This window comes from Podarcis melisellensis, assembly GCF_964234715.1.
Source record: "Podarcis melisellensis genome assembly, chromosome: 12".
Classification (NCBI taxonomy): Eukaryota; Metazoa; Chordata; class Lepidosauria; order Squamata; family Lacertidae; genus Podarcis; species Podarcis melisellensis.
Genome location: NC_138544.1, coordinates 56057407 through 56079040, shown reverse-complemented (window position 1 = coordinate 56079040; position 21634 = coordinate 56057407). Strand labels below are relative to the sequence as shown.

The 21634-nt window shown below is 46.4% G+C and overlaps 1 long non-coding RNA gene across 1 annotated transcript in view; it reads right to left on the bottom strand.

Moving 5' to 3' along the window:
* Positions 1–16381, bottom strand: part of LOC309353401 — a 163237-nt gene extending 146856 nt beyond the window's left edge. Inside the window, exon 1 of the long non-coding RNA XR_014161805.1 lies at positions 16352–16381. This is a non-coding gene — a long non-coding RNA (uncharacterized lncRNA). The remainder of the gene's footprint in view (positions 1–16351) is intronic.
* Positions 16382–21634: the final 5253 nt, after the last annotated feature.

The following is a 21634-nucleotide window of genomic DNA, read 5'->3' as shown; positions in this document are numbered from 1 at the left end:
GAGCCAAATTACTCACCTCTCGCCATGCTTCTCTGCCTAAGAGATACAGAGCAGACACCAAAGTGCAGCAGAAATGGCAAGCTGTTTATTCCAAATGAGGATGTCTCTCTCCCCTTGGACGGATGCCATTTCCAGGCCACTGTCCTCACTGGACTCATGAGTAAACAGGGGACTTGGCTACATCAGCATCATCAACAGGCCAGGGACCAAAGGAAGATCCTGGGCTGATCTGAGGTCTTAGTCCAAGCAAAGAGAGTCTACGGCAAAGGGTCAGGCGAGAGGCAAGATCCAGACATGGCTTGAAAAAGGCAGGCACCCCAACAGCAGGAAGAGCACAGAGTTGAGCCAATGTCCTGAACATCTGGCCTACCTGGCAGCATGTTAGTATGCCCTGTCCAAAGTCTGAGGTCCAAAGTTCAGGAGACACAGGCCAGGCTCAAGCCAAAGAGCCATGTCTGAAGTCCAGCAGTCAGGATACAGTCCAGAGTCAGCCCTAAAGCACAGCCCTGTGGAGATCTAGAAGCATCTCAGCCAAGGTCCCTCAACATGGGTAGTTGAGCACCTCAACTCTGTTTCCCTTTTGTGTTTTGCATGTTGCTTGCAGCATCTGGCCTGGATGGGGCCTGGGACCCTCACCTGTCCTGAGCCCCCTTCTCCCAGAGCTAGTGAGCTCCACCTGGCCTACTAGAGAGCAGGGCGGTTGGCCATTGCCTGTCTCAGCCTCCTAGAGGGTTCCTCTTGTGGGGTGTATCATCAATGAAGCAGTCAAAGACAACATTTCCTGGTTACAGGTAGGTAGAAGAATGGATGCTTTTGAATTCTGGTGCTGGAGGAGACTCTTGAGAGTCCCGTGGACTGCAAGAAGATCAAACCTCTCCATTCTGAAGGAAATCAGCCCTGAGTGCTCACTGGAAGGACAGATCCTGAAGCTGAGGCTCCAAGACTTTGGCCACCTCATGAGAAGAGAAGACTCCCTGGAAAAGACCCTGGTGTTGGGAAAGATGGAGGGCCCAAGGAGAAGGGGACGACAGAGGACGAGATGGTGGGACAGTGTTCTCAAAGCTACCAGCATGAGTTTGACCAAACTGCGGGAGGCAGTGGAAGACAGGAGTGGCTGGCGTGCTCTGGTCCAGGGGGTCACAAAGAGTCGGACATGACTAAATGACAACAAAAGCCGTGTTGGTCTGCCGTAATAATTCCCCCCCCCTCCAGTAGCACCTTAGAGACCAACTAAGTTTGTTCTTGGAATGAAGATAACCTGAAGTTATCTGAAGAAGTGTGCATGCACACGAAAGCTCATTCCAAGAACAAACTTAGTTGGTCTCTAAGGTGCTACTGGAAACAACATTTCCTGTTTTCGTACTTTTAAATATTTTTTTCTTTAAAGTTATCTGAAGAAGTGTGCAAAGTGAAGCAAAGTTCTTAACCTGAAGCACTATTTCTGGGTTAGCGGAGTCTGCAACCTGAAGTGTATGTAACCTGAAGCGTATGTAACCCGAGGTACCACTAAAGAGTGGTACCTTGGGTTAAGAACTTAATTCATTCTGGAGGTCTGTTCTTAACCTGAAACTGTTCTTAACCTGAAGCACCATTTAGCTAATGGGGTCTCCTGCTGCCGCCGCGCCGCCGTGGCATGATTTCTGTTCTCATCCTGAAGCAAAGTTCTTAACCCAAGGTAATATTTCTGGGTTAGCGGAGTCTGTAACCTGAAGCGTATGTAACCTGAAGCGTATGTAACCCGAGGTACCTCTGTACTCTTTTAGCCTTTTCCAAGTCCACCACATATAAAACATACCCTCAGCCTCATTTACTCCAGAGGAATCCTCACCTGCAGGCAGGGACTTCTCAAGATGGATCAGGTTTTCATCTGGCGTTTAAGCTGCCCCCTTTGCCGTGGGGCCTGTTTTGCAAGGTGTTAAACGCGGGGCTGCCTCTGCAGATGGTTCAGGAACTTCAGCTGATGCAGAATTTGGCAACCAGATTTCTCACCGGAGCAAGATAGTTTGAACATATTACGCCAATCCTGGCCTGAATGTGCTGGCAGTTAATTCTGGGCCCGATTCAAAGTGCTGGTTTTGACCTATGAAGCCTTAAACGGCCCAGGACCACAATACCTCAAGGATTGCCTCTCCATGTATGCACCGACCCAGACCTGCGATAATCTCCTAGGCCCTTCTTCATGTATCTCCTCCACGAGAGGTCTGGAGAGTGGCAACTCGAGAGCGGGGCCTTCTCTGCAGTGGCTCCCCATCTGTGGAATACTCTCCCCAGGGAGGCTGGTGAAAAAGTGCAGAGGGAGGTGAAAAATGGCAAAGGGCATGGAAACGAAGCCTTAGGAGGGAGTTGCTTATGTTTAGCCATCTTCACATATCTGAAGGGCTGTCCTGCGGAAGATGGAGCAAGCTTGTTTTCTGCTGCTCTGGAGGGTAGGACTCGAACCCATGGCTTCAAGTGACAAGAAATGAGATTCCAACTAAACATTTAGAAGAACTTTCTGATGATAAGAGCTGTTCAGATGTGGAACAAACTAGCTCAAAAGATGGCGGACTCTCCTTCAGTGGAGGTTTTAAAGCAGAGGCTGGTTGGCCATCTGTTAGGGATTCTTTAGCTCTGCTTCTGGCATTGCAGGGGGGTCAGACTAGATGGTCCCCGGGGTGCCCTCCAGCTCTCAGTTCTACGGTTCTTTGACTCCACTGGCTGAGACATGACATTTGGGGACCTATCTCATGTACACTTGAGAACCCCCACAGCATCACGGAATTAGAATGTGAATGTAGGGCCTTTGCGGGCAGGGACCCTCTTTTCCCATAGGCCACTCTGCAAAATGCCAGGTATATAATGTCAGTGCACTGTAATAAACAAAATCTGCCCTTATTCCCTTATGGGGGACACAAGAGCCCTTATAGAGTCCTTTGTAGGTTCTCCATCAGTCGGAGAAAATAACAGAGGCCAACCAGAGAATATTGAGAAGCAAAGCAGCTCGTAAGCTTGATCTTTATTGAGCTGTTGCAACAGGATCCTCCCCTCACACGCAGGAAAGGAGGAGGACCCCGAACAAAGGTGTGCCCACCCTTATATATTTTAAATTCCCTGCCCTGGAGCTCAAGACCACCCCTCCATACATCATCCATCCATTGCAGAAGGGGTGTAACCCAAGACCACCCCCACAAACATCATACCTACACCACAGAAAAGGTGGTCTACAACAGAAATTTGAATGTTGTTGTTTTTCCTGTCTGCCGGGTTATCTGATAATGCCTTATCTGATTGCCCTTCCTGGTAGTCTGCCCATTCCTCTGAGATGGCGATTACTCAATTCCTGCCCTCCCTCCTTGTAGAGAAAACATTTGGTGAGTTTGGGAGTCAAAATGGTTTCAGGGCGGTCTTCCTGTTCTGCTCCAGAGATGTGTTCCACATATCTATGTACGTGCTTGGTTGTACATTTATGAACATTTATTATAGATATATATAAGACTCTGGCTGACAGCAGTCCTGAACACCCTTCAGAAACTGGGTTTTGCCCCTCAAGCCCTTCTAAGTCTGGGGTTGGGCCAGGCAAAAGCTACAGTCAGGCAAAGAATCATAGACACCGAGAGACAATAGATCTGCTCAAGGTGTCCCAAATATAAAATTGGAGAAATCGAGTTTGAGTTGGGGGAATGGTCTGTGCCTACCGATCTGTACACAGAATCTGGCGACCATCCGGGTCGTCTTATGATCTTTGCCTAACAGGAAAAGGTCAAATTTTTGCTTTTCCAGGAGGTCTGTGAGCCTCGTCAGGAGGGGATCTATGGCAGCATATCTCTTCTTTCTCATATCCAAAAATGCTAGAAGGGACTTTACACTCGCCAGAAGCTCAGCTCTGCCCTTGCCGGTCCTGGAAGGAGCCTTTTAAAAAGTCCCATATGCTCAGAGACTTTGCGCCTGTTCATTGAGGGAGATAGGAAGCCCTTGTTCTTTAGATCAGTGTTTTTCAACCACTGTTCCGCGGCACACTAGTGTGCCGCGAGATGTTGCCTGCTGTGCCGTGGGAAAAATTGAAAAATTCGAAAGATTTAAAAATAAAATATTTTATAATTTTTCATATTTCTGTTTACTTACTATTTCATAATAAAGTAATTATAAAATACTTTCATTGTGTTTATTTGATTCCTATTCAAGAGAATTACTTTATATATAGTCAACATAGGCACAGAGTTAGTTTTTCTAACATTTTCTAATGGTGGTGTGCCTCGTGATTTTTTTCATGAAACAAGTGTGCCTTTGCCCAAAAAAGGTTGAAAAACACTGCTTTAGATGTCTCTTTTACGAAGAGGCACGTAGTAAGACCATTGACCCCCTGCTGGTGAGGCTCGCTGACCTCCCAGAAAAGCGAAAATTCAACCTTTTCCTGTTAGGCAAAGATCATAAGACGACCCGGATGGCCGCCAGATTCTGTGCACAGATCGGTAGGCAACCCCCCCCCCCAACTCAAACTATTTCATGAAGAAAATCCCCAAACTTAGTTCCATGGGTGACTCTGGATCATATCTATGTGGTAGCTTCTCTTAAAGTTTTAAGTGTCTATACGCTTATTGCATTTATAAATTTTAAATTAATTGTTGTACATTGTTTTAACTGTTTGTTTTCCTTCTGGGATTGTACCCCCAAGTGTGTTTTATAAGTTGGTCTCTGACCGTAATAAATTATCTATCATCTATCTATCTATCTATCTATCTATCTATCTATCTATCTATCTATCTATCATCTATCTATCTATCATCTATCATCTATCATCTATCATCTATCATCTATCATCTATCATCTATCATCTATCTATCTATCTTTCTTTCTATCTATCTATCTATCTATCTATCTATCTATCTATCTATCTATCATCTATGTATCTATCTATCATCTATCTATCATCTCTATCTATCTATATCTATCTATCTATCTATCTATCTATCTATCTATCTATCTATCTATCATCTATCTATCTATCTATCTATCATCTAAAGACTTTATAATTTTTTATTTCAGCACCCTCCTTACTGGGCCAAAGAGCTCTGAGTTCTACTTCAGTGACCCTTCCATCGTTTCAGCTTCTCCGAACCTTACGCCTCTTATACATTGCACCCCTTGTAAAGTAAAAGAAATCAATGATTAGAGCACCAGCAACCGTTGGCAGGGGTAAATATTAATTGTGCGTTGTCCACTTCAAAGAAGCGCTTAGTCAGTTTCCGGGGTACCGTATCGTGGATGGGCTTTCATGCTACCTGAGTTGGAACTAACAGACTCGATTGCCTCCGCTGAGCCAATTTCCACTTCTCCAGCAGTGCTTTTCTTTTCTTAAGAATTGGGTGGGGTGTGTGTGTCATTTTGTCTTATCTCCCTCTGCAGGAAAGCCTCCTGCTGCGTCTGAAGCAAAACGGCAAGCGAAATCATTATACCTTTCGATTGCAGGTGCAGGTATCGTCGCCAGCCGGCTTCGCAAAGCCTTATCTCTGTCTCCTCTGCCTTTTTTCCATTGGGTTGGCAGAGGCCAGGAGAGGCAGGCACAACTATGCCAGCTTCAGGTGTTATCTGTTGGCCACAAATAAGATTCCAGGGAGCGGGGTTCACAGTTCAGTTGCGATAAGACCTTTCGAAAGCGCATCTCAAGTAACGCTTGGCTGGAAAGGAAGCTGCCGCAATAGCTTATCCAGCCCTGTTTTAGTGGCTGCATTGGACAGGAGCCAAATCACACTGCCAGGTGAGTCACACGTTATGCCAAGAGCTGGTTTTATCATGTGCTGACCTTTCAAGGAGCATCTCCACCCCCATCGGTCAGCCCAGACACTGAGGTCCAGTGAGGAGGGACTTCTGGCGGTTCCCTCCCTGCAAGAAGTGAGGTTACAGGGAACCAGGCAGAGGGCCTTCTCGGTGGTGGTGCCTGCCCTGTGGAACGCCCTCCCATCAAATGTCAAAGAAATAAACAACTATCTGACTTTTAGAAGGCATCTGAAGGCAGCTCTGTTTAGGGAAGTTTTAATGTTTAATAGGTTATTGTATTTTAGTGTCTTGTTGGAAGTCGCCCAGAGTGGCTGGGGAAACCCAGCCAGATGGGTGGGGTATAAATAATAAATTCTTCTTCTTCTTCTTCTTCTTCTTCTTCTTCTTCTTCTTCTTCTTCTCCTCCTCCTCCTCACTAACTAATCCCACTAACTCCTACCTTTATGCCTTACCCAGCCCCCGTTATCCTCACAGATCCTTCAGGATGGTGATTTGCAGCATTAGAAATAGTCCCCCAGAAGCTGCGTGACGACAGCCTTCCGTTTTTCTACCAGTGCAGTTAGGGGAAATGTACAAAACTAGTTCAAATATATGTTGGAAGTGTAAGTAAAAGGAGGGAACATTTTATCATATGTGGTGGGATTGTAAAGTAATTCAAAAAATTTGGGAAATGATATACAATGAATTGAAGAAAATGTTCCATTTAACATTTGTTTAAAAACCCGAGGCATTTTTCTTGGGGATTGTAGGGAAAGACCTGCCAAAAAAGTTGAAAAACATCTTTATGTATGCGACAACGGCCGCGAGAGTTCTGGTAGCACAAGGATGGAAGACTGAAGAAATCCCAACTAAAGAATCCTGGCAAGAAAAATTGACGGACTATGCAGAACTGGCAAAACTGACATACAAGCTACGGGACAAGGATAACTGTGACTTTAGGGATGAATGGGAACCCTTTACAAAGTATCTGAAGACGCAACAAGGCGAACTGGACTCCTTGGCAGGTTTTGAATAAACATTCACAATTTTTTTTTACTGATAATAACTAGCTAAAAAGTTTGAGGATCTATACAACTTTGTAACATGCAGAAAATAGCATTACTGGAGAAACTAAAGACTGGAACTGAGGGAAGTCGAGGTGGGGGTGGGGGGATGGGTTTTGTGGGGGGGGGAGGGAGGAAAAATGGGGGGGGGAATAAGGATATGTTTTTGGATAATATGTTTTGTTATAACTTTGAATAAAAAAAGAGGCAGCCTTCCGTATATAGGAAGATATCTTTTTCTCATGATGTGGCTATGGACTCATGAGACTTAACCACCTAGCGTAGCTCAATGCAAACAGGAACTTAAAAGATAAGCAGAAGTAAAGCAAGGCACAAGTTGGGCAAGAGTTTTAAATGAAACACGAGGGTTTTGGAGAAGGACAGTGTGCCAAATGTCTAAATGAGGAATCTAGGGTCAGGACGCGGTGACCAGATCTGCTGAATGGGCTGGAACACCAAGGCAAGGTAGTGGGTGAAAACTTATCACAAACAAAGAATTGGGCAGCCGATCAGAAAGTGATATCTCTAGATAATAATAATAATAATTTATTATTTGTACCTCACCAACCACTCTGGGCGGCTTCCACAAATACCAAAAATACACTAATATGTCATACATTAAAAACTTCCCTGAACAGGGCTGCCTTAAGATGTCTTCTGAATGTCAGGTAGTTGTTTATCTCTTTGACATCTGATGGGAGGGCGTTCCACAGGGCGGGCACCACCACCGAGAAGGCCTCTGCCTGGTTCCCTGTAGCTTTGCTTCTCGCAATGAGGGAACCGCCAGAAGGCCCTCGGAGCTGGACCTCAGTATCTGGGCAGAACAATGGAGGTGGAGATGCTCCTTCAGGTATACTGGGCCAAGGCCGTTTAGGGCTTTAAAGGTCAACACCAATACTTTGAATTGTGCTCGGAAACGTACTGGGAGCCAATGTACATCTTTCAAGACTGGTGTTATGTGGTCTCGGCGGCCGCCCCCAGTCCCCAGTCTAGCTGTCGCATTCTGGATTTGTTGTAGTTTCCAGGTCACCTTCAAAGGTAGCCCCACATAGAGCGCATTGCAGTAGTCCAAGCGGGAGATAACCAGAGTATGCACCACTCTGGTGAGACAGTCTGTGGGCAGGTTGGGTCTCAGCCTGCGTACTAGATGGAGCTGATAAACAGCTGCCCTGGATACAGAATTGACCTGCACCTCCATGGACAGCTGCGAGTCCAGAATGACTCCCAGGCTGCGCACCTGGTCCTTCAGGGGCACAGTTACCCCATTCGGGACCAGGGAGTCCTCCACACCGGCCCACCTCCTGTCCCCCAAAAACAGTCCTTCTGTCTTGTCAGGATTCAACCTCAATCCATTAGCCGCCATCCATCCTCCAACCGCCTCCAGGCACTCACACAGGACCTTCACCGCCTTCACTGGTTCTGATTTGAAAGAGATGTAGAGGTAGATGGAAGGAGATAGGGAAAGGCTCTGGTAGATGGAGACAGGTAATTTTTTGAAGTAGGGAGAAGGGTTAGATCTGGACCATTAGGAGCTAACTAAGTGCAGAAGTGGAAGAAGAAACCCTGCCCAGGGTGGACTAGTAAGCATACAGAAATATAGCACAATGCCTTATAGCAAATCATACAGTTGTTTCATATAGCTCCATGTTGTCTACACTGATGGGAAACAGCTCTCCAGATTTTTTTTTAATTAAATGCTTAATGTTTTATTATGTTTTCTTTTCTTTCTTTTATTTTTTAAATTCAAAATTATAACAAGACGTATTATCCAAAAACATATCATCCTTGTCCCCCCCATTTTTCCTCCCTCCCCCCAAACCCTCCCACCCCCACCCCACCCCCCGACTTCCCTCAGTTTCCAGTCTTTGGTTTCTCTAAGAATGCTGTTTTCTGCATGTTACACAGTTGTATAGATCCTCAAACTATTTAGCTGATTATTATCAATAAAAGGTTTGTGAATGTTTATTCAAAAACTGCCAAGGAGTCCAGTTCGCTTTGTTGCGTCTTCAGATACTTTGTAAAGGGTTCCCATTCATCCTTAAAGTCACAGTTATCCTTGTCCTGTAGTTTATATGTCAGTTTTGCCAGTTCTGCATAGTCCATCAATTTTTCTTGCCATGATTCTTTAGTTGGGGTTTCTTCAGTCTTCCATCCTTGTGCTACCAGACCTCTCGCGGCCGTTGTCACATACATGAAGATGTTTTTCAGCTTTTTTGGCAGGTCTTTCCCTACAATCCCCAAGAAAAATGCCTCGGGTTTTTAAACAAATGTTAAATGGAACATTTTCTTCAATTCGTTGTATATCATTTCCCAAATTTTTTGAATTACCTTACAATCCCACCACATATGGTAAAATGTCCCCTCCTTTTCCTTACACGTCCAACATATATTTGAACTAGTTTTCTATATTTCCCCTAACTGCACTGGTGTTGTAGCTCTCCAGATTCCAAGCAGTTGGAAGAGACCCTATCTAATCCAAACCGCCCCCCCCCACAAGGCAAGAATCTCAGCTAAAGCATCCATGACAGATGGCCATCCAACCTCTGCTTAAAATCCTCCAATGAGGAAGAATCTACAACAGGCATAGACCGACCCTCCAGATGTTTGGGAGTACAATTCCCATCACCCCTGACCACTGGTCCTGTTAGCTAGGGATGATGGGAATTGTAGTCCCAAACATCTGGAGGGCTGGAGTTTGCCTAGGCCTGGTCTACAATCTCCTGAAGGAGACCGTTCCCCTGTTGAACAGCTCCGCCAGAAAGTTCTTCCTAATGCTTAGGCAGAATCTTGTAACCAGAAGCCATGCGTTCAAGTCCTACCCTCCAGAGCAGGAGAAAACAAGCTTGCTCCATCTTCCATGGCATAGCCCTTGAGATATGTGAAGATAGCTATTATATCTCAGTTCAATCTCCTCTTTTTCAGGTTCAACATACCCAGCTCCTTCAACTGTTCCTCATAAGGCCTGGCTTCTACACTTTTAAAGCCATTTAGCTTGGTGGCCTTCGCTGCCTCTTGTAGGAGGGTGTTCTGTAGTTTAACTATACACTGCATGAAGAAGCATTTTCTTATATTTGTCCCAAATCTTCCAAAGTTCAGGATGCGGGTGGCGCTGTGGGTTAAACCACAGAGCCTAGGACTTGCCAATCAGAAGGTCGGCGGTTCAAATCCCTGCGACGGAGTGAGCTCCCGTTGCTCGGTCCCTGCTCCTGCCATCCTAGCAGTTCGAAAGCACGCCAGTGCAAGTAGATAAATAGGTACCGCTCTGGCGGGAAGGTAAACGGCGTTTCCGTGCGCTGCTCTGGTTCACCAGAAGCGGCTTAGTCATGCTGGCCACATGACCCGGAAGCTGTACGCCGGCTCCCTCAGCCAATAAAGCAAGATGAGCGTCGCAACCCTAGAGTCGGCCACGACTGGACCTAATGGTCAGGGATCCCTTTACCTTTACCTTCCAAAGTTCAGCTCCATTGGATGTCTGTGAAATCTGAGATCCAATGACGTCTGAGTACTTTGTCCAGCGTAACCGGGAAAGGCTACTGCCTTCATGTCCTCATTGTAGAGGGAGAGGCCAAGCAGTGTATAAACGGAAACAAGGTTTTGCTGAGCACACTGGGAAGTTCGTGTTTTCACCTGTGAAATGCCGGGGGATATGAGGCAGAACCCACGCTAGAAATTCAACGCAAGTTGCTGCGGCGGCGTGCAAGGAAAACTACATCTTCTGATGTTTCTCGCTGCTGTTGTAGGAGTGTGGTGATTATTCATCGTTTACATCACTCCAAAATAGAAGATTAAAATGGAACATCCGTGATCATAAACCCAACATTCTGCGAGTCTCAAGTGGCTTCTATTGTTGTCTTCGCAAGTCTCTGTTGCATGGACACCAGCAGAATGCAAAACCTCCCTCTGGCAGTGATCATGTTATTGTTATTATCTCTGAAGGAATGTGCAATGAAAGGGGGAGAAAGATACCCATCTCCTTTAAAGAGGGAAGAAGAACAATAGATTATGATATTCGGTTGCGTTAACCCATGGTTAGGCAAACAGGGACGCGGGTGGCGCTGTGGGTTAAACCACAGAGCCTAGGACTTGCCGATCAGAAGGTCGGCGGTTCGAATCCCCGCAATGGGGTGAGCTCCCGTTGCTCAGTCGCTGCTTCTGCCAACCTAGCAGTTCGAAAGCACGTCAAAGTGCAAGTAGATAAATAGGTACCAATAAAGCAAGATGAGTGCCGCAACCCCAGAGTCGGTCACGACTGGACCTAATGGTCAGGGGTCCCTTTACCTTTACACAAACTCAGGCCCAGGGGCTGGATCCAGCCCAACTGCCTTCTAAATCCGGCCCACAGACAGTCCAGGAATCAGCGTGTTTTTACATGAGCAGAATGTGTGCTTTTATTTAAAATGCATCTCTGGGTTATTTGTGGGGCATAGGAATTTGTGCATTATTTTTTTTCAAAATATAGTACGGCCCCTCCACAAGGTCTGAGGGACAGTGGACCGAAAAAGTTTGCTGACTCCTGCAGTTAACCAAAGGCCCAACTTGTAACACACAGGAAATTAAAATCTTGCTGTCCTCAGCACTGGTTAGGCGACAGCTGAGTGAACAAGTTTGCATTTGGGATTTGGTGATTCGAAGAATGACATGGACGGACTCAGCGATGCTCACTGTGCAGCAGCAAAAGCAGTTAGAAATCTGGAAGAGAAGATAGCCAAATTCAAAGAATAGCATGTGCTCTAGCCTTTGGGAAGGGAAATGCCGTATTTTTCGCTCTATAAGACGCACCAGACCATAAGACACACCTAGTTTTTGGAGAAGGAAAACAAGAAAAAAAAAATTCTGAATCCCAGAAGCCAGAACAGCAAGAGGGATCATTGCGCAGTGAAAGCAGCAATTCCTCTTGCTGTTCTGGCTTCTGGAATAGCTGCACAGCCTGCATTCGCTCCATAAGACGCACACACATTTCCCCTTACTTTTTAGGAGGGAAAAAGTGAGTCTTATAGAGCAACAAGTATGGTAGTTAAGAGGTTTCTCTGAAAGCACTTTGAAAGACAGCGCCACAGAAAAGCAACAGCTGAACGAACCTTCTGACAGTAAGAGCTATTCAATAGTGGCCTGGGCTTTCTTTGACTTGTCTCTATTGCACATAATCTAGCTACACAAGCAAGGTTGCAATCCTCAACACACCTGGGGCTGAGGACACACTTGACTTTTAAAGCACACTCACCCCCCTAAAAGATAATAGGAACTATAGTTTACCCTCTACAGAGCTCCAGAGTGGCTGGGGAAGCCCAGCCAGATGGGCGGGGTATAAATAATAAATTATTATTACAATTTCCAGCATTTTAAACAAGTATAGGATTCTTGGAGGTGGTGAGGATTTGCTTAAAGGTGTGGGGGGTGTGAAGCCAGGAAGCAAGTCCCATCGACTGAGCGGGGCTTATTTTTGAGTTAACATGTACAGAATTGCACTGTCTGTCTCCATTACAGTGTTTGTTAAAAGCTTCCTGTTTGCTGGTTCTGGCCATTGTATTGCTTCACTGCTGGGGAACAGTAATGAATTGCCCCTGAATTAGGCATAATAATACAGTCATACCTGGGGTTACAGACACTTCAGGTTGCATTTTTTTGGGTTGCAGATGTGCCGAAACCCAGAAGTACCGGAACGAGAATCGTCAAGAAAGAAGATTCCACCTAAACATTAGGAAGACCTTCCTGACAGTAAGAGCTGTTTGACAGTGGAATTTGCTGCCAAGGAGTGTGGTGGAGTCTCCTTCTTTGGAGGTCTTTAAGCAGAGGCTTGGCAACCATATGTCAGGAGTGCTCTGATGGTGTTTCCTGCTTGGCAGGGGGTTGGACTCGATGGCCCTTGTGGTCTCTTCTAACTCTAGGATTCTATAATTCTATGATTGTATGAGTTACTTCTGGGTTTCAGCAGTCGCGCATGCGCAGAAGTGCTAAATCGCACTTTGCGCATGCCGTGTGTGCACAGACGTGGCGCTGCGGGTTGAGAATGTGTCTCCCACACGGATCACATTCACAACCTGAGCATCCACTGTAGTAGTAGTAGTAGTAGTAGTAATAATAATAATAATAATAATAATAATAATAATAATAATAATAATAATTTATAATTTATACCCTGCTCATCTAGCTGGGTTTCAACCCAATACTGAAAACATGATACAGCATTAAACATTAAAAACTTCCCTAAACAGGACTGCCTTCAGGGGTCTTCTAAAAGCATCCCTTCCACCGATGGCTTCAAATTATAAGAAAGGAGATCCTGACTCAACATCAGGAAGAACTTTTCTGACAGTAAGAACTGTTTGACGATGGAAAGGTCTCCCTCGGGAGGTTATGGAATCTCCTTCCGGGGAGGTTGGACGACTGCATATTAGGGATTCTTCAGCTGTGATTTCTGCATTTCAGGGGGTTGGACTAGATGACCCTTGGTGTCCTTTCCAAGATACGTTGACGCTCTTAATATTAATTGCGTGGCGAGTTCCCGCCCCCCCCAGTGGAAATAAAGACACATGACACCATTATTAAGGTTAATGGGCTAAAAATGGCCACAACTTTATCGGTTACAGGTGATCCAGCGGTATTGGCTTAGGCATGGGTCCTAACCGTCTATCCAGCTTCAGCCCGTCCACTTGCAGTCCGGGAAGGGTTAACCACCAGTAGGGGGAGTCCTGCTGATGCACATCAACTAGGAGCTCCCCCGGGGTCACCGATAGGGGGCGTGCCTTAGGCCCTCACCTCCATAGGCTTTGGACAGGGCCACGACCCTTTATCGGACTACCCTTCAATATGCGGGGCAGGTGATGGCGCTACCTTCCCTCTTCCATCTACAGAACAATACCAATGCCTAACTGCCAATACCGAGGAAGTTGTGAGGATTTGCTACGAGGTAGGCGAAAACCAAGTGGCTGGTGCCAATTTGCCAAGTGGAAAAATTCCTACCAAGCCCCTCAACGGAGACCAGCCAAGGTCCATAGCAAGGTCAAAGACGAAAACCTTATAGGGCGGGAAACCGGAGCAGCTGGAAGCTAAATAGCGCTAGCCACACCCACCCACCCAGCCGATTGGCTGGCCGGGCGATGATGCGGCCGGGAGTTCCCTCAGTCGTGCGGAGGCTGCAAACCAGCCCCCACGCATGTGGGGTGGGTGTGAAACCCACAACCCCACCTCCTCTCTAGTTCGGAAGTGGCTATGCTGAACTCTGCCATCAGAGCTCATTAACTCAGCAAGTAATTGCTCGTTAATGCAGCAATTTCCCTAGGAGCAGTGGCAGATTTGCATATAGGATGAGTTGTCTGCAACCTCTTAAACTAAGGGGGGGGGGAGGATCTCAGCCTCTTCCCAAAAAGAGAGAGGCAGATTTCACTATCTGGGTCCTGTTGCTTAGTAACATGGAATACATGGTGCACGAATCTATGGCTATATAACAGTTGCAGAAGTGCATAGTTACTGTTTAGTATTCAGTTATCTGTCTGCCATTACAGTTACAGGTAGGTAGCCGCGTTGGTCTGCCATAGTTGAAACAAAATTAAAAAATTCCTTCCAGTAGCACCTTAGAGACCAACTACGTTTGTTCTTGGTATGAGCTTTCGTGTACATGCACACGAAGAAGGTATCTGAAGAAGTGTGCATGCACACGAAAGCTCATACCAATAACAAACTTAGTTGGTCTCTAAGGTGCCACTAGAAGGAATTTTTTTTATCATTATAGTATGTGTTTTGAGAACAAGTGAAGATTCTTTGATATCATTGTGATTCACAATAATATTAGGGCTGCCTAACATTATCCTGGGGGAATTTCCGAAAGGTGGCACATTGTCCTGGATCTTCAGCAAGCAAACCCCAAAATCGGGGCAGCGCATGGAAATGCCATTCACCTTCCTGCCAGAGCGGTACCTATTTATTTACTTGCACTGGTGTGCTTTCGAACTGCTGGGTTGGCAAGAGCTGGGACAGAGCAACGGGAGCTCACCCTGTCGCAGGGATTCGAAGTGCCGACCTTTCAATCACCAAGCCTTAGGCTCAGTGGTTTAACCCACAGCACTACCCACGTCCCCACAGTGCCACCCGCGTTGAATATTATGCCCCAAATCTCTCGCCCAGTGTATCATTACAGATTTAACTTGTTCATCTTTTGTATGCCATTCCAAGAACAATTTGTACATTTTCGACAGTAATTTTGTATTATTTCCCTTGACCTGTGTTATGTACTGAGTTGAATAGGATCCAAAAGGCAGCAGTCTGATTGGTCCTAGAACAATAGGGTCCAGAATGCAGCAGTCTGATTGGTCCACAGGAGCCACCCAATCCAGCTCCAGGTGGAAGTGAATCCGCAATCTGATTGGCCTACAGGTGAATCCCGGAATTAGCCAATCACGTGAGGCCCATTGTGTAAACAATGTATATAAAGCAGACATTCTGGGGGAACTTCCACTCCTCCTCACCACTATGAGCAGAATAAAGAGCATGAAATCCACTCTCGACTCCGAGTATATTTCAACCTGGGTCTCCACTTATTTTTGGTCCTATCTCTCTTTAACATGGGGAAACATTCAGCCACACATTTGATCCCCAGGAAGTCCATTCAATGGCAAGGTTCTCAACCTGTAGTCACCTGGCCATCTGGGAGAAAGGAAAGATAAAGACTCTGCACATTGACTAGATGTCTGAAGTCCAGTGTAATAAATGAGCCCCGGAAAGATGATAGCAGGGAGACCTTTGGCCTGTGTTTTCCAAGCAAGATGGCAGGCTGTGATTTATGACTGAGTGGAGAAACTTGCTCTTGGGTTCAAAGTAAGTCTTGAGGATTAATGGACCAAGGCAAATGACCGTGTAACAGGGATGAGGGAGAGGAAGGCAGTTCGTGGTTTAGAAAACAGCAAGAACCTTCCCTCTAAAAACATTAGAAACAAGATTGGCTCCATATTGTGGAGAGGTCAAACATTGACTTGGGTCCCCAAGGGGAATTCCCATTGGGGAATTGGGTAGGGTCGCTGTGAGATCAGGATTCTAGATCAGATGGCCTTTGGCCTGATCCAGCCAGCTTGCTCCTCTTAGCTGAGTTAATCTATTGGATTCACTTCCCTCAAGGGGTAGCGATGGCCACCGGTTTGTATGGCTTTAAAAGAGAGCTAAACCATGGGTAGGCAAACTAAGGCCCGGGGGCCAGATCTGGTCCAATCACATTCTAAATCTGACCCATGGATGGGCTGGGAATCAGTGTGTTTTTACATGAGTAGAATGTGTCCTTTTATCTAAAATGCATCTCTGGGTTATTTTTGGGGCATAGGAATTCGTTCATTTTTATTTTTTAAAAAAATATAGTCCAGCCCCCCACAAGGTCTGAGGGTCAGTTTGCTGAAAAGTTTGCTGACCCCTGATCTAAACAAATCTATACAGTGGTACCTCGGGTTAAGAACTTAATTCATTCTGGAGGTCCATTCTTAACCTGAAATTGTTCTTAACCTGAAGCACCACTTTAGCTAATGGGGCTTCCTGCTGCTGCCGCACCACCGGAGCATGATTTCTGTTCTCACCTTGCCAACAAAGGTCCGTATAGTTCAAGCAATGGTTTTCCCAGTAGTGATGTATGGAAGTGAGAGCTGGACCATCAAGAAGGCTGATCGCCAAAGAAATGATGCTTTTGAATTATGGTGCTGGAGGAGACTCTTGAGAGTCCCATGGACTGCAAGAAGATCCAACCTCTCCATTCTGAAGGAAATCAGCCCTGAGTGCTCACTGGAAGGACAGATCCTGAAGCTGAGGCTCCAAGACTTTGGCCACCTCATGAGAAGAGAAGACTCCCTGGAAAAGACCCTGATGTTGGGAAAGATGGAGGGCACAAGGAGAAGGGGACGGCAGAGGACGAGATGGTTGGACAGTGTTCTTGAAGCTACCAGCATGAGTTTGACCAAACTGCGGGAGGCAGTGGAAGACAGGAGTGCCTGGTGTGCTCTGGTTCATGGGGTCACGAAGAGGCGGACACGACTAAACGACTAAACAACAACGTCCTCCTATGGGCTTTAATTGAACCATGGACACGCAGGAGGGCTGAGGAACGCAGGCCACTAGTGAAATAATTCGTAGAATGAAAGCGCAGTCACAAGCACCGCTCAGCCAGTTCAAAAGTGCCGCAGAAAACCTGCAACCTGCACCCATGAAAATTGAACTGATTTCTTCTCTCCCCTTGGATAATTTCCAGATGCATTTTCTTTTCTCGTTAACTGCTGATCCATCACTTTGAAAATGCGCGATAAGTCTTCAGCATTAAAATAAGCTGCACCACACTGACTGCTCCCCCCCCCCCATTCTTCTTTCCCTGCTGGTAAGCAGGCTGCCTTTCAACTGGTGAGAGGTGAGTGCCTCTGTCCCACCGTGGCATCCACAAGTGACATCAGACCCTCAGTCCCGTCCCATGCTGCCTCCAGCAGTTTATTTCTTCCCATTAAGAAATTGGCGAAAAGTTAAGAAAGGACTCTGTGTCATGTGATCTTTGGAACAAGTTGTAACAGAGAGCTGAAACCATAGGGAGAGCCCATTGTATCAGAGCAATGACCCATCTGATCCAATATCCCGTTCTCACAGTGGACAACCACAGGACTTTGCTCTCACCGAAGGCAGTGATGGTCCCCAATCTAGATGGCTTTCAAAGAGAATCGGACAAATTTACCGACGAGAAGGCTTTTGACGGCTACAAGCCATAATAATAAATTTTATTTATACCCCACCCTTCCTGGCCAGAGCCACGCTCAGGGCGGCTAGCACCAATAAAATCACAGTAAAAACATAATGGGGGGGGGACCAATTTAAAATACAGTTTAAAATATAATTCAAAATGCAGCCTCATTTTAAAAGCAGCCGATAGATCAAGACCATAAGGGGAGGGAAACATAAGGGTCAGGGCGAGTCCAAAGCAAAGGCCAGGCGGAACAGCTCCATCTTGCAGGCCCTGCAGAAAGATGTCAAGTCCCGCAGGGCCCTGGTCTCTTGTGACAGAGCGTTCCACCAAGTCGGGGCCAGTACTGAAAAGGCCCTGGCCCTAGTTGAGACCAACGTAACCATCTTGCGACTTGGGACCTCCAAAATGTTGTCATTTGTGGACCTTAAGGTCCTCCGCGGGGCATACCAGGAGAGGCGGCCCAGTAGGGCGGTCCTATGAGGGTTTTGTTCTGCTTCCCAGGTCGGACACAGCAATATTCTGAACTTAAAAATGGAAAGTGTAATGCTGGTGGTCAAGAAAAGAGGTTTAAAGACTGTCTCAAAGCAAATCTGAAAAAAATGCAGTATAAAAACAGACAACTGGGAAACACTGGCCTGTGAGTGCTCCAGTTGGAGAACAGCCTTTATCAAAGGTGTCATGGGCTTTGAAGACATTCGAACTCAGGACACAAGGGAGAAACATGCTAAGAGGAAGGCATGCTTGGCCAATCCACACCATGATCAACTCTCGCCCAGAAACCAATGTCCCCACGTGTGGATCCAGAATTGGCCTCCACATTCACTTACGGACTCATTGTTAAAACCATGTTTATGGAAGACAATCTTACTCGGCTACGAGGGATCGGCAAAGAAGAAGTTGTTTCTGAATGCTAGTTTCTATAAAGCACAGGAGGGGAGAGGGTATGGATCCTGTACTTGCAGAATTCCCACAGGCCCCCGTGAGATCAGGATGCTGGTCTGAACGGCCACTGGCCTGATCCTGCAAACTCTCCTTATGTTCTTATGTAAAAAAACCTGGGGCAAAGAAAGACACGGCAGAGGAATTTGACTGTTCAAATCAGATGTTCTAATTTTATCCTATCCTTCCCTGCTTTTTTCCCCTTCTTCCTTTTTTTCCTTTTTATACCCTGGTCCGAAAGAGGACCTTTGTGTTTGTGAACCCTGTCACACCATGATTATAGCTTTTCTGTCCTGGGAAAACAAACTTTTATTTTATTTAAGCCGTGCATGAGATCCAAGGAACACAATCTGCCTTTCAGAACAGCAGGAGTCGGGATAAACAGAGCCCTAATTGCGCAAAAGAGGGGATATATATTCGCCCGCTTCTAATTTGGGCGCATGCGGGTGACGGCAAACAGTGGCTGCGCTAAGAAGAGGTTTTTAATTTGTGCCGGTTGTATATGTGTTAGTGGGGTGATGTCAAGCTGGAGAGCTTAAGCCGCGGTAGGTAACTGGAACCTCTGTGTTTAGAACTCCCGAATACCTGGAGGTCTGGACAAAATAAGATACAGCTGTTGCCTTCATGTTCTGCATGCAAACTTCCTGCAAGCACTGTTAGAATGGTAGACCAGGACAAACATATCTAGCTATCAGCTGTCCTTCACCCTAAGGTCCCAGCGGGGCAGGTTACAGCATTAAAACGCCATAGAAAAACTATTTTAAACAACTCACAGTTACAAAAATAAGGCACAGCTGTCCTTTTTCAAGCAGAACACCCTGGATTGAAAGAAGCTATCCCGACTTCTGATCCCAATCCCAGATGTCCCAATTTGGCTCCCACACTCTGGACACGCCAGAATGTGGGATCAAAAGATGGGCAATTTTCATTCCGTGCTGTGGCATGAGTCAATTGGCTCACACCAGAGTGTGGGACCGAGAATAGAAGTGAAAGCCTACCTTGTCTCTGCCTGTTGCTGCTCTTGGTGCTGACCTTGAAAGCCCTAAACCGACTCGGCCCAGTATACCTGAAGGAGCATCTCCACCCCCATTGTTCTGCCTGGACACTGAGGTCCAGTGCCGAGGGCCTTCTGGCAGTTACCTCCCTGTGAGAAGTGAGGTTACAGGGAACTGGGCAGAGGGCCTTCTTGGTGGTGGCGCCTGCCCTGTGGAACACCCTCCCATTAGATGTCAAGGAAATTGACATCAGATGTCAAGGAAATTGACATCAGATGTCAAGGAAATTGACATCAGATGTCAAGGAAATTAACAACTATCTGATATTTAGAAGACATCTGAAGGCAGCCCTGTTTAAAGGTAAAGGGACCCCTGACCATTAGGTCCAGTCATGACTGACTCTGGTTGTGGCGCTCATCTTGCTTTACTGCCTGAGGGAGCCGGCGTACAGCTTCCGCGTCATGTGGCCAGCAGGACTAAGCCGCTTCTGGCGAACCAGAGCAGCGCATAGAAACACCATTTACCTTCCCGCTGGAGTGGTACCTATTTATCTACATGCACTTTGACGTGCTTTCAAACTGCTAGGTTGGAGGAGCAGAGACCGAGCAACGGGAGCTCACCCCATTTAGGGAAGTCTTTAATGACTGATGTTTTAATGTATTTTTAATCTTTTGTTGGAAGCCGCCCAGAGCGGCTGGGGAAAACCAGCCAAATGGGCGGAGTATAAATTATAAATTATAATAATAATAATTATTAGTATAGCAATTCTTGGAAGATCTCCTGCTGGCTCTTGACCAGAAGGATCATGGGATAGAAGGTTGGAATGCATGGTTGACTGGTGGCTTCTTCCAACTCAATAATTCTATGCTTTTTTTGAAGGTTCCTTATGTATTCTGCCTTATTACTGTCACATAAGAAGCTGTCTTCATACAGTGTCAGCTCATTGGTCCAGCTGGTTCAGTATCGTCCACACTGATTGGCCGTGGCTCTCCGGGGTTTCAAACCTCTTTCCAGCCCAACCTGAAGCCGCCAAGGCTGAAGCTGAGACCTTTTGCTTGCAAAACATGGTCTCTCTCACCGAACAAGGTCTAGCTGTTTTCCTGCAACCGGCAAGGTGTTACAGTTGAGCAAATCTGATCATTAGTTACAAAAGTGACTTATGCCCAGAGGACAATTCCCTCCCCTATTTTTAAACAATAATTAATCGGGCAGAACTGGGGGCGACGGGCGACACTGCTTCCCTTCAATCTCACCCTGACCGCTTTATTGCTTTGCACCTGCACTTCAAAGGCAGATTCCAAAGTCTTGTGTGAAATGGAGATTGCTTCTTGAGGTCTGAAACTATTATTGCTTTGACCTCCCTACCCCATTCTGCTGACAGACAGACTCCTGCTTCGGCTTTTTGCACTGCCGAGTGGGAGAGTACAAGAAATCTGTAGCTTAAGAAATAGGGCCTGAGTTTGTTTTTCACCTCTTCCATTCCAATCCCTTTTTCCTTTTGTGTCGTGTCTTTTCATATTGTAAGCCTGTAAAGGTAAAGGGACGCCTGACCATTAGGTCCAGTCGTGACCGACTCTGGTTGTGGTGCTCATCTTGTTTTACTGGCCGAGGGAGCCGGTGTACAGCTTCCGGGTCATGTGGCCAGCATGACTAAGCTGCTTCCGCCGAACCACAGCAGTGCACGGAAATGCCGTTTACCTTCCCGCCAGAGTGGTACCTATTTATCTACTTGCACTTTGATGTGCATTCGAACTTCTAGGTTGGCAGGAGCAGGGACCGAGCAACAGGAGCTCACCCCGTCGCGGGGATTCAAACCGCCGACCTTCTGATTGGCAAGTCCTAGTAAATCCTATTGAACTCAGTAGGACTTAGTTCTGAGTAAAAATGCTTTGGGCCCCATCTCGACCCATTTACCTGGGAGTAAGCTCCATTGAGGGACGCGGATGGCGCTGTGGGTTAAACCACAGAGCCTAAGGCTTGCCGACCAGAAGGTCGCCGGTTCGAATCCCCGAGACGGGGTGAGCTGCCGTTGTGAAGTTTGAGATCTGCATAACACAGCTGGAGATGTATAGGGCAAAAAGTGCAAGACATTGCTTCACCTCCTGCAGAAAATAAATCTTGCTTGTCAACTGGTGGGAGCCACTTTCTGATATATCTATATGCTACAGTAGCATTATATGATTCCAGAAGGTCAGGCTGAGATGCTA